This window comes from Dioscorea cayenensis, chromosome 4, assembly GCF_009730915.1.
Source record: "Dioscorea cayenensis subsp. rotundata cultivar TDr96_F1 chromosome 4, TDr96_F1_v2_PseudoChromosome.rev07_lg8_w22 25.fasta, whole genome shotgun sequence".
NCBI classification, from domain to species: Eukaryota; Viridiplantae; Streptophyta; class Magnoliopsida; order Dioscoreales; family Dioscoreaceae; genus Dioscorea; species Dioscorea cayenensis.
The window spans coordinates 14,116,473-14,131,800 of record NC_052474.1 but is presented as its reverse complement, the minus strand read 5'-3'; the positions used below and the strand labels follow the sequence as shown (position 1 = coordinate 14,131,800).

The 15,328-nt window shown below is 39.3% G+C and overlaps 1 non-coding gene across 1 annotated transcript; it reads left to right on the top strand.

The window, feature by feature from the left end:
• Window positions 1-615: 615 nt before the first annotated feature.
• Window positions 616-722, top strand: LOC120259635. Its single transcript, XR_005536192.1, has one exon. It is a non-coding gene; the product is annotated as a small nucleolar RNA R71 (small nucleolar RNA).
• The last annotated feature ends 14,606 nt before the right edge of the window (window positions 723-15,328 follow it).

Sequence of the window (15,328 nt, the reverse complement as noted above, 5' to 3'; positions counted from 1 at the left end):
CTGATTCAAACCTAGTATTTGCAGATTGCACAAATCTAGCCAAGTGCTTCTCTAGGTCAGTCATTCGGGTTTCCAAACCTGAGACTCTGTTTTCCACCTGAGGGCTTGTTGTTGTTGTTGGAAACCCGGTGGCCCTAGGCCTTTTGTGGACCTTGATTACTCCATGAGAAATTGGGATGATTCTTCTAACCCGGATTGTAGGTATTGTTATATGGGTTTCCTTGAGGTCTCATACCATTACCTACAAAATCAACATTCTCCACCGAAGAAACATCACCAATAGAGATCGGGCAATCGGAGGGAGCATGTCCTCCACCATACCCGGTGTAATTAGTCACGGCCGCCACTCTATTTGAAGTTAGAAGATCTAACTTCTTAATCAAATTTTCCACTTGGGCCACCAATGAAGTTACCGCATCTATCTCATGGAGACCGGCCACCTTTTTCTTCTCCCTAGCATTCCATTGGTAGCTGTTTAACCCCATTTCTTCAATCAACTAACGGGCCTCATCGGGGGTCTTGCTACCTAAGGTACCTCCTACTGCCGCATCCAAGAGTTGCCTTGTACTCGGGTTCAAACCATTGTAAAAGGTTTGATTAATCATCCACTCCGGGAATCCGTGTTGCGGGCACTTCCTCAGGAGCTCCTTGAACCTTTCCCATATCTCGAATAGAGACTCCAATTCCAACTGAACAAAGGATGAGATCTCATTCCTAAGCTTTGCTGATTTTCCGGGAGGGAAATACGAGCTAGAAAAGCTTCCACCATCTCCTGCCACATGGTGATTGACGCTCTAGGTAACGAGTGTAGCCACTGCTTCGCTCTCTCCTTTAGAGAAAATGGGAAGGCTCTCAATTTGATGGCATCATCGGTCACCCCATTTATCTTCAGCATATCACACACCTCGAGAAAGCTCTCTATGTGACTGTCTGGATCCTCATCGGCCAAACCATTGAATTATGCGGACTGCTGCAAAATGTGGATGAATGCCCGCTTCAACTCAAAGTTCTGAGCTATAACCAGGGGATGCACAATACTCGATTGTGTCCCCAACACTTAAGTTCTTGCATAATCAGATAATGTTCACTGTTGCTCATTCTGTACTGCCATGTTTTCAAATTCTTCTGCTTCCAAATCAGCTGGATTAGACTGTTCTTGCACAGGCTGTTTCCCTTTTCTTCTAAGTGTACGTTCAAGCTCAGGATCCCCTTCAATCAATATTGAGGGATTCCCTCAAGTCATAACCTGTAGCTGCAACCAAAAAGAAAGAAAAAGAAATCAGAACAATGATAAAATAAGAAGATATGAAATAGAATGTATGGTGAAATAGCTAAGAAAACAAAGTGCAAAGTATCTAAAAATGCCTATTCCCCGGCAACGGCGCCAAAAACTTGACAAGATCCCCTTGTGTATATCCCGCAAGTGCACGGGTTTGTCAAAGTAATAATCCCGAGTGAGCGAGTATCGAATCCACAGGGAATAGGGAATAAAAATACTTAATTCGATTCTTAGCTATGTGAAAGATCAATGATGATAAGTGTGACAATGATTCAATTCTCAACAATAAAAACAACAAGTAAGAGAGCAAACGTAAAGAAAGGGGGTAAGGCAATCGATAAAGATGGGGTACTCGGATAATGCTCCGCCTAGGATAATTGTTTCAAGTGCAAGAACCCTCTATTATGCTTCCTAATCAATGCAATGGTGAGTTGTGGAAATCCTAAATTACATAGTCCCAAATCTAAGGTCAACTATACCTAACTCTATACATGTCTCGGAGGAGAGATTAGATAACCTCTCAACCTCGCACTCGTATAGAGTTGCAATGAGCTCTAGGGATTCCAAGTGATTAATCTCTTCCTAATTATAGACCTAACCCTTTGGTCTAGGTGGAAGGTCCCCTAACCACGATTAAGCCCTAGATACTAAGATCACCTCAACGCTTCACTCCGTTGCACGCGCAACTAAGCCCCCAGCGGAAGTTCATCCCTTAGACCATTCACTCTATTATGGCCGCAAAAGAACTCGAGGAACGGAGGTAGAATCTATCACGTCGGAGGGGAAAGGGGACGCCTCGCATGCCTCTCGACTCACCCTCTTAACCCTATCCAACCTAGCTGTGTCTAACGCTCGTGGTGTGTCACTCACTCACAAGGTTACCAACGAGAACTCTCAACCCTAGTGTCACTCTAGGGGACATGTTCATACAAACAAGCATTCAAGGTTGGAACTCACAATCAACATCAATTTATTAAAAGCATAATAAAGAGATTCAAAGAAACGAATACATCCTACGGTTCACAAATACCCAAGTACCCCCTAGGGGTTTAGCTCTCCATGGAGCTAAGTACAATCAAAGAAATAGAATGTAAAAGCAATGAATCCATAAAGAAACCCCCTCGATAGTCGTGTCGATGGTCTTGTGGAAAGTCTTCTACTCGTGTTCCAAGGATTCCCTCGTCCGGTATAGGATACGCCTCGACGGAAGCTCCCTTACCAACCTTCTTCCTCAGGAATGACGATGTCGGAGCCGTAGAACCTCTCCAAAACCTTGGCCAATACCCCTCAAAACCCTAGCCAAAGCCCTCTCTCAAATTGGGAAAAAGATGGAGAAAAGAATACTAAAATCGGGGCTGATTCGGCTTTAAATACGGCTGGAATCGGGTGACTACACCGGCGTGGATGCTTCACGCGCCCGTACAGAATTTCCACATGGCGTGGATAATTTCCACACGTCCATATGGATTCTATGAACTTCTGTTTTCTCGGCCGGCTGTAAACAGTGCTGCTACAGTATTTGCTACCTTGATGCTACGGTGCTCTGCTACAGTATCCATCCAGAATAGCTTCCCGAATCCATACTTTCATTGGAGTAACACAAACGGGCACATGTTCACGTCGTGGATCACTTACTTCTTCAATGATAGGCACGTTGGTGGAGCTCTTGTTCTATATGCATAAGTCGGAATGCTCGAGTGTGACTGCCTTTGTGCCCCTCCAAATGGATGTGCCAAACTCGAATACGAGGAGGTTGGCACACACTCTAGCATCTTACATCGACCTATGTCTTCGCGTTTGAACCTTAGTAAGATTTCCTACAAAATCGGTGCATTGTAATCCACATTCGCTTCTTTCCTTCATACTTGGCCTCACAACCCTACATGCACGAAAGTAACATAGAAACACACATATTAGTGTAAAAACATGAGAAAAGTAATGCTCAACATAAGGAATGAACGCTTCACGTTCATAACGCACAATCACTTATCAGCTTTAAATAGGGCTGGAATCGGGCAACCACATGGGTCTGTGGATTTTTCACACGCCCATGTGGAATTTCCACACGGCCGTGTATAATTCCACATGCCCGTGTGGATTCTATGAATTCCTGTTTTCTCGGCCGGCTGTGAACAGTGCTGCTACAGTACTTCTGCTAAAGTGCCTGGCCTAAAATACTTCCCGAGTCCATACTTTCATCGAGGTGACGCAAACGAGCACACGTTCACGTCATGGATCGCTTTGCTTCTTTAATGACGGACAAGTTGGCGGAGATCTTGTTCTATGTGCATAAGTCGGAATGCTTGAGTGTGACTGCCCTTGTGCCCCTCCAAATGGTTGTGCTAACTGAAATACGAGGAGGTTGGCACACACTCTATCATCTCTTACCCGACCTATGTCTTCGCGTTTGAACCTTAGCAAGATTTCCTCCAAAATCGGTGCATAATTATCCACATTGGCTTCTTTCCTTCATACTCGGCCTCACAACCCTACCTGCACGAAAGTAACATAAAAACACACATGTTAGTTTAAAAACCTGAGAAACGTAATGCTCAACATAAGGAAAGAATGCTTCACATTCATATCACACAAGCACTTATCAAACTCCCCCCACACTTAAGATTTTGCTTGTCCTCAAGCAAAAATTAAACATTTTGTGCATAGATGAAGGAAATATTGGAAGTGCTTGGCCTTAGATTCACCAAAATGTACAGAGAGAGCATTCTACAAGTAAGGGAAATTTCAACATTAAATACAAAAAATCAAAGCTCTAGCTAAAAACTTGAATCAAAAAGGACAACAAACCCGAAATCGTGTACGTGTGTGAACTCACTCAAAACAACCCAATGTATACTCCTCAAAGTTCTAAGTACAAGGGACTTATTTATCTACAAAAGTGACAACAATTTCAAAGATGGTAGTAGCTTCACACATCCTCTAAGGTAGCCCTTTCCAAAGCGGCCGCTAAGGTGGCTTTCACACTTTCGAGGTGGTAGCTCTTTCTACCAGAGTGGTAGCTTTCACTCATCTTATGAGATAGCTCTTTCTCTCATTAGGGCATAGCTAGTATCCAACTTATGAGAGTAGCTTCATACTTCATAGGTGGTAGCTCTTTCCACCCAACAAGCACAAATAAACAATAAAACTATTTTGTTCTTTCTTTTCATTTTCCATTTTTTTTTCAGAATTTAACACAAGAAACAACTATAACTAGTCCCTTTTGCATCGGACATGAGTTTCCAATAGAGTTTAAAGAGTGAGTAGTGCACTAAGTGCAAATCGGGTAAAAATTCCTAGAAATTCAAGCAAGAACTAGAGGATGAAAACATTCAATGTTAAAATTTCTCCTAAACTCAAGAATACAATCATTGTAACTAAGGTGAACCGCCATTGGCTAAGTGAGCATGTATATCAATCAAGAACAATAAAAAAGAATGTGTGCACTATGAAACTCCCCCCCCACCCCACCCACACTTAAGTTGTACATTGTCCTTAATGTACATATTCAAGCTCACTCAAAATATATATTAATGAAGAATATATGTGGGAGAAGCAATCAAAACAATACTCCCCTGACTCCTAGTGTCACGTTTGATGGAGCTAAGTCCTTGGGAGTAATGTTCCGACAGGTTGTGAAGCTCACACGGCCAAGTGCCAAAGCACTTTGGCTGTGCCCATGACAAAGTCTCAATTCCCAAGATGACAAGACCATCTGCACACATACACGAGGGGATTCAGTGAAGCACAAGAAAAACAAAAATAACTCGAGTATATAAAAGATAAAGCAATGAATACAACTCGAGGTGCAAAATGAAAATAAACTCAGAAGGAGAATCCTTTCTGAGTGAACAAGTCTAAAATAAAATGCAAAATAAAGAAAATGCAGAATAATAAAGTCAAATGTCGGTGTCATGCTCTGTCAGCTCCTCTGCTGTTGGTGGTGGTGGAGAAGCACATGGTGAATCCTGTGGTGCTAGAATAGGTGATGGGGATGCTGGAGGTACCGAGGGAGCCTGAGGAGTCCTCGGACGCAAGACAAATGATGAGGCGACATCTCTTTCTAAGATCTACTGTAATACGTCGAAATGTGCCATGAACTCTGTATAATGAGTGACCTGCGTAACCCTAATCTCGGCAATCTCTGCTCGAGCCTCAGCCACCTCTGCCCGTATCACTCCCACCGCATTCCCGAGCCTCTCAAAGAGATCATGGGCTCGAGATGGTGAAAACATACACACGGGGGGTGCGTCCTCTACCGCCGGAGGTGCCTCAGTCTCCATCGGTTCTTGCTGAGGCTCGGGGGCAGGTTGGGAAGCCTAAGCATGATCACCGTCATCCTCAGCTATCTCTGGAGCTGGTAACACCAAAGTATAAACCCCTGTCCGAACTCTGCGGACCATGCCCATCAATCTCAGTGTCTCTAAACTCAGGGGGGTAGGTATACTCGTCTTCTCAGCCCCACGAATTGAATCCAAGAGACCCATGCTCAGCACTAATCTCGTAATGTAGGTGCCCGAGAAGATCGCTCCCAGTCTAGCATAATACCCCTGATGTCTGATGTACTCTGCCATGATGTGTCCTAAGTGAATCGGTACGTGCTGCACCATCGAGTACAAGTATAGAAGCTCCTGTCGGCTCATAACACCAGTGCTATCACCACGTCCATTCACCGACCTACTCATTATGGCATGTAAATATATGTATGCATGTCATGAAAGGCACGTGGCCTTGGACACCCCCGGCTCGTACTGACCCTGACCACATAGTACTCTGTAAGCTCTCTGCGGGGTCAAGGCTCCATGGTAATCAGTCGATAACTGAGTGTACTCCTCAGTCTCTGTGAATGCCTCCTCATACAAGCCAAGTAGAACTGAAAATTGAGTGACACTCAAGATATGGTGGTGTCCAAGTGCTCTAAACTGAATGGTGTCCAAACTATCGAAGCTCGCGTAAGATATATCAAACTCGAATGATGATAGCACCTCCAGTGCAAATAATCGGATGGCTGGCTCTCTAATCGTCAATAACTTCCTCAAACCACCTGCTGAAACGAGATCCTAGACCTCATCAGCGAGCTCATCTCCCTGCTGTAGATCTCTCACTATACTTGTGTCCAAGAATTGAGTCTATCCGAACCGGAGTCTCGACAGGTGCTCATAGCGAATCTGATGCTCTGGGATCGTGAAACTCATGTCCTCAGGCTCAGGGGATGACTCACGCGGCCTCTTATCAGCTTGCTTCTTCGACCGAGGTGCCATAATCTGCAAAATTTGAAACGAAATCGATCAAATAAGTTGATAAACTAACACTGCAGAAATCCACACGGTCGTGTGGAATTTCCACACGCCCGTGTGGATCCACGGGGCGTGAAAGCTGCACGGCCGTGCCTTAAAACTCTAAAAATACACCGTGAAATTACTTCTTCTTCGTTCTAAAACACAAATAATCTTTCTAATTGGATAGACGAAGCATTTTTCTCTAAATTCATCGATGGAAACCATGAATTTGCGAAGAAAATCATAAATAGGGCTTACCGATGATATGGGAAGAGAAAATCAAGAACCGGCCAGAAAACCTCGCAAAAATCCCACCAAATTGGCGCTATGAAGTCGGGAAATGATGTGAGAGTGTTTTCAGACGATTGGAAGACGTGAAGAAGGAGAGAAACTATTCTTTTTTAAAAAGAAATCGCGTCCCTTTTCTTCAACTTTTCCCCATCTTTTGGGACGCCTCGGCTACGGTTTTGAGAGGCTTTTGGCAAATCTTTGGAGTGGTTCTACGGATTCGACACCGCGCTTCTCTTGGAAGAAGGTTATTGGCGGTGCTTTTGTCGGCACCGATCCAGCAAGGTGTATCCTAGGCCGGATAAGGGGACCTTTGGGGAAGAAGAAGCTACTCCACAAGACCATCGACATGAATATCGAGGGGGTTTTCCTATGGATTACTTTTTTTTACTTTTGATTTCATTATTGATTAAATCTTTCTCCGTGGAAAGCTAAACCCCCTAGTGGGTACTTACATTTTGTAAACCCTAGGATGTTATTATTTCATTAACCTTTTATTATGCTTTCCTTAATTGAAGTTTTTAATTGAGTTCCAATCTTGAATACTTGTTGAATGATTTCTCCCTTAGAGTGACACTACGGTTGAGAGTCCATCTTGGTAGCCTTTGTGGATCAGTGACACACCATGAGGGTTAGACAATACTAGATTGGAGAGGGTTGAGAGGGTGAGTCGAGAGGTAGCGGAGCGTCCCCTTTCCCCTTTGTTGTAATTTATCCTACCTCCATTTCCTATAGTTCTTTGTGGTCACAATAGAGTGAAGTACTAAAGGATGAACTCCGCTGGGGCTTAGTTGCGTGAGCAACAGAGTGAAGCGTTGAAATGATTTTAGTATCTGGGCTTAATTGTGACTAAGGGTCTTTCTCTTGGACCAAAGGGTTAGATCTATACATAGGAATAGGGTTTATCACTTGGAATCCCTAGAACTTCATGCAACTTTGCACAGTGTGAGGTGTTGAGACTGAGCGATTTCTCCGCTGGGACATAGTATAGAGTTAGTCCCGGTTGACCTTAGGTTTTGGACCGTGTACTTTAGGATTTCCATGACTCATTAAACATTAGTTAGGAAGTAAAATAGCGGTGTCTTGCACTTGAAACATTAGTCCTAGGGGGAGCATTGTCCGAGTACCCCACTTCTATCGATTGCCTTTCCTTTCACTTACTTGTGCCTTTCATTCTTGTTTCTTTTATTTCTGTTTACATCATATCTTTTCAACACAATTGTTATTCATTTTTACTTCGTTAAGTAGCAATTTTAGTATTTTTATTCCCTACTCCCTGTGGATATGATACGCACTCACTTGGAATTTATTACTTCGACAAATCCATGCACTTGCGGGTAATACGCAAGGGTGTTGTCAGAGGAGCTTCAAAGTGGCAATAGGATCTCAAGGAGAAGAGTTTTGATGAATATATTTGCTGTGATTACAAAATACTAAGTTTGGAGTGAATGTTGATTGAAGACCGAACTTGGACAAAACATTAAATCTTGATTAAAGTTGTCTTTGGGAAGCACTCAATTTGTGATCATGCTTAGAGGTTAGTAAGCTAAATGACAAAAGTGCTCCGAGTGGCGGAGGGGGACCACTTAAAATGGAGATGAAGATAAATTTGCATGGAGCTAAATTAAACAAGGTTCAAAATAACTAAAGACCAAGTTTAGATGATTGAAGACTTAATTAAAGACTAATGTAGCTCATTGAAGATTTGGTTAAAGGCCAAATTTTGATGCATGATTGGTGACCAATTTGGTTTATTAAAGATTAATTTATGAATATCACATTAGATTAGTAGAAGCCAAATATTGTAAAATTGTGAAGAGTTGAGTTTGGGTGTGTTAAGATCCAAGAGTGTTTTTGCTAGTATAATATTGGAGTTCAACTAGTTTTTATTTTTTTTATCAAGATCAGGAGAATCCGATGGCCTATAACTCAAGCTCAATTTGGAAGGTTGGAGATGTCCTAAGGTAAGATTGTAACTAAGTGTTGTGACTAAGATAGCATTAGCAGGTAGTACAAGTTGCAACTCAACTACAAAAGAGTTGTAACTAACATAATATATTTCATATTATTTAACTTGAAAAGATTTGTCAAGTGAAGATTAATTATGATTGATTTGTTGTATTTATAAAGCTAATTTTGGTAACTATTTCCCAATATTATTGTTTATGATCCTGACTTTTTTGGTTTAAAAGAAAATTTTAATTTTATGGTGTGTTATAAGAAGTTCAAAATAATTTTATAGTATTTTAAACACTTAGTTGGCATGTATTTTGTCATTTATTTGAAAGACAATGCTTAACATGCTATAAAATTTGATTTCAGGTCACAAGTAGTGAATAATGAATAAGAGGAAGCCAGAAGAAGTAATGTTAAGCCAAGACAAGGAAGATAGAGCTTTGTCAACATAAAAAACAAGGGAACAGTCTAGACAAAACACCTTACAGCTAAACGTAAGGTCGTAAGCCTCATTCAAAGAACCTTGCAAGCATGCTTATACTCTTAAGTAAAAGCATAATTAACAGACATAGGGACTTACAACTAGGACTTATGCTCGTAAGTCGGGGTATAAGGTTCAACGAGTGGAGATTACTGGGAAGACACACACCCCATAAGGGCAGTCATAAGTACCATCGAGAAAAGGTGATGGTCGAACACTCACAGCTGTAAGTTGGATTGTAATACAAAGATAAAAGATCTTCCTAGCAAAGTTTATGGATGTAAGATGCCTGTAAGCCAGACAATCCATTATCTCGAGCCTCTTATATCCTTGTTCATACTTACGTAAGGCGTCCATATGGAGTTAGGTATAAAAGATTTTGCTGAGTGTTTAGAAAGGAGATCTTTAGTGGCCAAGCTTGGGGAAGAGGAGAGAGATAGATAGATAGATAGATAGATAGATAGAGAGAGAGAGAGAGAGAGAGAGAGAGAGAGAGAGAGAGAGAGAGTCATCTAAGCTATTCTCAAGTAAACAACACATGGAGGAGTCTTACCCTCGACCTAGAGCATGAAGGAAACCACCGAGGCAAAGTATTCAGCGGTATATTTGGAGTTCTTATGGAGGATTCATCAACACCCCGAAGTGACGAGGCTTAGAAGTAGTTTGGATGTTTACTTTTATCTTCTTTGTATTGATCAGATTCCATGATTGTTATCCTCTGATGGAGAACTAGTTTTCGTCGTGTTTGGGCATGGATGGAAGTATTCTTCATTACCTTGAACTCTATTATAGTGAAAGCTAGAAGTTCATGATGGATGAACTTGTGTGATGATCGGACTAGTTATTGTTCACCTTGAGAAAGGGAGCAATAAGATTTAGGAATTCTCTCAGTACAATTACATTGCAAGAGTTTAGTGCAACATTGTATGAAGCTTACAAAACCTTAGGGGAAGTCTATGCCCGAACACCCCTCTTCATATTTGATTGCCACTATTTTCTTTTTTATTTAGTTTGTAAAACTCATTCTTGATCTGGTCCTAACATTTGAATTAGGTTAATTGAGGAGTCATAGATCAGTGCATGCACTTGCATCTAGTAGGTGACATTAGTCCTTATCAATGTGCTTAGAAAGCTAATTTAGATTTTCTATCTCCCACTATTACTATTCCTTAACAACATAATGCAACATAATTCAAAGTTGTTGTTATGCCTTATATACAAAAAGTAAAACCTGGCGGATGTTGGAGCGGAACAGAGCGGCAGAGTGTGTCATAGAAATGGAGTAAAGTAGAGCTGATAGCTTTTTGCCATATTTGGGGAGCCATGGTTAGATTGGTTGAGGCGTGTCGAACACCCTCCCGTGTCATACTGTATAGGGGTGATTTGTAAATTATATCAGGTAGGGTTTTACTATATAAATTCATGAAAGCATAATTTTTTTCACAATAAGAGAAACATAGCTTGTCGCCTCCGCTCCGGAGGACTTGGACACATAGCCCGAACTTGTTGCTTTTTTCTTAATTTCTATTGAGATTCTCTATTATTGTCATAAAGAGTTTTAACTAAAGAATGCACTCTTTTATCTAGTAACTAACTGTGACGTTGGAATCTAAACATGTGTTCATGCATACGAGTTAATATGGTTCATGTATATATATTTTTTTGAAAAAAAGTGATTCATGTATGACCCCTGTGAATTTGGAGCAACGCTTTATGTGTGGGCCACTTGGAAACTTGAAGGTTTACTTGAAAAAATTAAAGGATTTTATCATTTATTTTATGAATGTATTTGGACGTATCTTTAACCTGTGTGAGCGCACATTTGTTACTTCAAGCATGTCGTTCATCAACTTTATTTTAAAAAGAGAAACACATAATAAAATGAAAAGACTCGAATGGCATTCTAGAGCAAAGCGTATACAGAGCCACCAAGATCTCCACCGATTAGCATCTTTAGTAGCAGCTCATTCCAAGTGTCAATAGGACCAGCAAGCACCAATGCAGGCAATCATTTTGAAGCTTTTTCTTCTTATCACTATCAAATGGATGGCAAGTACCATAAGGACCTGGATGCCCATCAGGTCGCAAGAGTGAAAGATGGTAAGTATCAAGTAGCTCCATTCTCACCCCATTACTTGCTCCAATGCACTACAAAAAAATTGTTAGATAGTGACAGTAAAAAATCCGTCACTAAAACCTCAGTTTCTGTCACTATGGCATTTTTCATGCTATAGTGACGACCATAAACCCTATTGCAACAGTAAAATTTTTGTCAAATTATCCCTCGACGCTATAGGTTTATATTGACAAAAATTAAGCCTATTGCAATATTCCATCAGCATATACTGACAGCATAGAATATGTTGCTATAACCTATACTGACAGAAATGTCCGTCACTTTATCCTTATTCTTAAATAATTCTAAAAGTTTTTACTGGCGAATAATATCGTCAGTATAGTTATAGGGATGAAATTTTTAAAAGTTTTTATTGACGGATAATATCGTCATTATATCTATAATGTTGAAATTTTTAAAAATTTTTATTGACAGATAATATCGTCAGTATAGCTTTAGAGAAAAAAATTTTAGAAGTTTTTACTAACGGATAATACCATCAATACATCTATGGAATGAATTTTTTATAAATTTTTACTGACAGATAATACCGTCACTATATCTCTATTTTAACATAAATTTTCAAAGCTTTTAGTGATGGATATGATGGTCTTTTTACTGACACATAATATCATCATTATATTCATACAATTATTTAATTTATAAAATAAGCAATTATACTGGAGAGACAAAAATAAAACCACATCTTCACAGTTCTAACACCAATAGACCTACAAAACAATTAAATAATCAAACATTCTGATGGACAGATATCAAAAGACAGTAGGCATATAGATCAAAAAGTCAGGTCAGTTTACCAAAGAGTTACAAAAAGACTGGTGATAAGCCAGAACACAAAACCATACACTTCTATAGAAAAGCTCACAGGCATCCAAAGTCAACTGCTAAAGGAACATAAACACTCTAATCCATAAAAGAAAAATCTATGTAGGCATTTATCAAAACATCCTAGTAATCATGTTAGACGATGGCGACATCCGATGAATAAGTGATAATCTCTTATCAACGTTAAGCAAATCAGTGCGTTGAACTTTTGCCATTCGCCCATCCTGCCCAGGCTCAAGGGGTAGGTGAAAATCACTACTTGCTCGGGTCGAATCAATTTCCCGAAAAAGCCGGAAGATATGTTAGCTTCATCAAGTGTTCGCTGTGTCAGGCGAGAATGGCTTCCATCATCATGTGACCTCTTGGGAGTGCCACTCATACTATTTGAGTTATTAGCACTCATAAAACTTTTTGACAGAACATATACAAGTGACGAGCTAGGCAATGGATGCTAACTTGAATTGCTTCGTGAGATATTTATGCAAAAGACCTTCCCGAAAAATAGAAATAAGTCGATGTAAAAGATAATAGCATGCAAAGGAATCAGCAAATAGTACTACAAGGACATCTACATGGTAGACAATGATAAATTAAATATAGAAGAAAACATTGAACTTTCAAACAAGATTCAGTAAAATTACTGTAATGCGAGATGTCATCTTCTTCAAGAGATACTTCTCACTGCTCTCCGGTTCTTATGCTATGCATCGATGGAGTGTGTGAAAAGTGAACGGGTTTAGGAACTTCAAATTCATGTCGATACCAAAAGTATATAATATTAAATTGCACAATAATCTTGATTAAAAGATATTACTAACAAAAGCCACAATGGAAATAAAGCATTAAACGATAAAACAACTCGGGATCGAATACCTCCAAAGAAGAATGATTAAAAGGCATATCTAGAGAAATAATCGAACAATATAGGTAACTCGAGCAATGTACACATCGACCGGGCATGCCAATTACTGAAAGCGACAAATGTAAATAAAATAGAATATCAATTAGTAGAAGACATATAAGACATTGAGAACGGTGGCGTTGTAGGGTTTTTCAATCGATAAAAACCGATGGCTAGTCAAAAAACTCAAGTTAAGACATTTACTCCAAAACATGAAACAGATTAACACATGCTTTCCAGAATGAAAAAATCTTTCAACAAATACACATTATCAACATTGGTAGTAACTATGAATCCACTCAAATCTCCTCAATGTGTTCTTTTCACAAGAAATCAAAGAGACTCACCAGTCTTAACTAGTTGAATCCATTATCATATTTATACACGACTATTTTTCGAGTTAGAACAATACATTATATTTCTCAAAGAAGAACAAGAGCCATCTGTACAATCGCTCACATACCAAATCAAAATCTCATCTGAGAGATCTAAACACCAAGGGCAATGATTTCCATCACAAACAAGATCAACGACACAATATTATCCAACCTTAATCACAAAAGATTTAAAAAGCAAAGTACACATATCGAAAGAAAATAGTATTGAAATCTCAACCACTAAAGCAAATCACCTAAAATCCGAAATTCAGAAGATACACAATGAGATAGGTAGACCTGGATGTAAGTACGGATACAATGAAATTTGAAATTTGGAATCTATCATGTATGGGTAAAATTTGAATATCCACAAAAGGGCATTGAATAAAAGATAATGGCTCCCAAAGCCTACCAACAACTATGCAGAAATAAAAGATTCATTTTCTGATTTCCAAAATCCCATGCCTTAATGTGGTTTAGCATGATTAAAGTGCCAAAACCACAACAATATTTATCATTGGGGAATTGAACATTTCAAATAGAGATCCAGGAAGTTTGAAACTTACAAATGCTATCAACAAGAAGGATCTGAAACCCAATAATTTTTGGGCCACTACTTTACTAGAAATCAATAGTTGGTTTGTTTATGAGATTTCCTTACTGTTTTGATCTTGTTTTTTTAGTGTTTGTTTAATGCCCCACTCTTTGTTCTCGACTCAAGATTCTCATGACATTGAAAATCGTAAGCATTGGACTCATTGTCCAATAATTATAAAACATATTAATCAACAAACTGGCTTTTATGACATTCTTTTTCCTCCATACCTAGAAGACAAATTATATTATCAAGATGCACAATTAGTGGATGCATATGGCACATAAATAAGTTCACTGTTAATTTGTAGCTACCTAAGTTTAGTTTTCTCTTAAGGTTATAATCAAAGAACATTTTCAATATATTTTAACAAATAAATTATTAAAGCTAAGACATGACAACCAAATTCTGAACCAGCAGAAGAATGATTAAAAATGTCATGTGAGAAAATCCAAGGTTCAAAGTAGGTATTGGCAACAAGAGAAAGACGTAACAATATACCTTCAATGAACGCCCTATGTAAAGATCTTCTAATGAGGCATGCAACTCAACGATTAAATGATCACCTTGTGGAATTTTATCTTCTTCCTCCTCTACTCTACCACCGCCACCCAAGAAACTAGGAATAAAAAGCCATTATCGTTTAATAACAAAAAAGTATCAAGCCACTATCCATTCAAGAAAAACTGATGAAATTGTTGCCGAATTCATTGATGAGTGATACTGATGGATCATCTTCTTCATGCACTGAATTTAAACTAGCTTGGGGGCATTATCTATAGATCTTATCAACTAGATTAACCTAAAAGTGGGTTGATAAGACCTTTGGATCATTTACCCAAGGCCTAGGCTTAGATCCTAGAAGGGACAAGTGGTTTCTTAAAACTCTACTGGAATTTAAACTACATTACAATGCCAATATTTATAGAATAGGCTCAAAAGGTACAGAATCTCCTAAGAGATAAACATCCTCATCCTCTTTTAATACTTCAAATATTGGAAAGATAACATGACTTATGGCAAACAATTAAATTTGTTACCAAATGGGAATCTAAACCTAATTGACAATCCCATTTTTTGCAATTCTACTAGCGATTCGGCTTACAATAATCTATGAAGATAAGGCAATAAGATGTACAAAGACTTCCATCATCCAAGATACCCCATCCTTACCACAATACCATGAAAAACAAGCCCAAATCATGCATTTGAT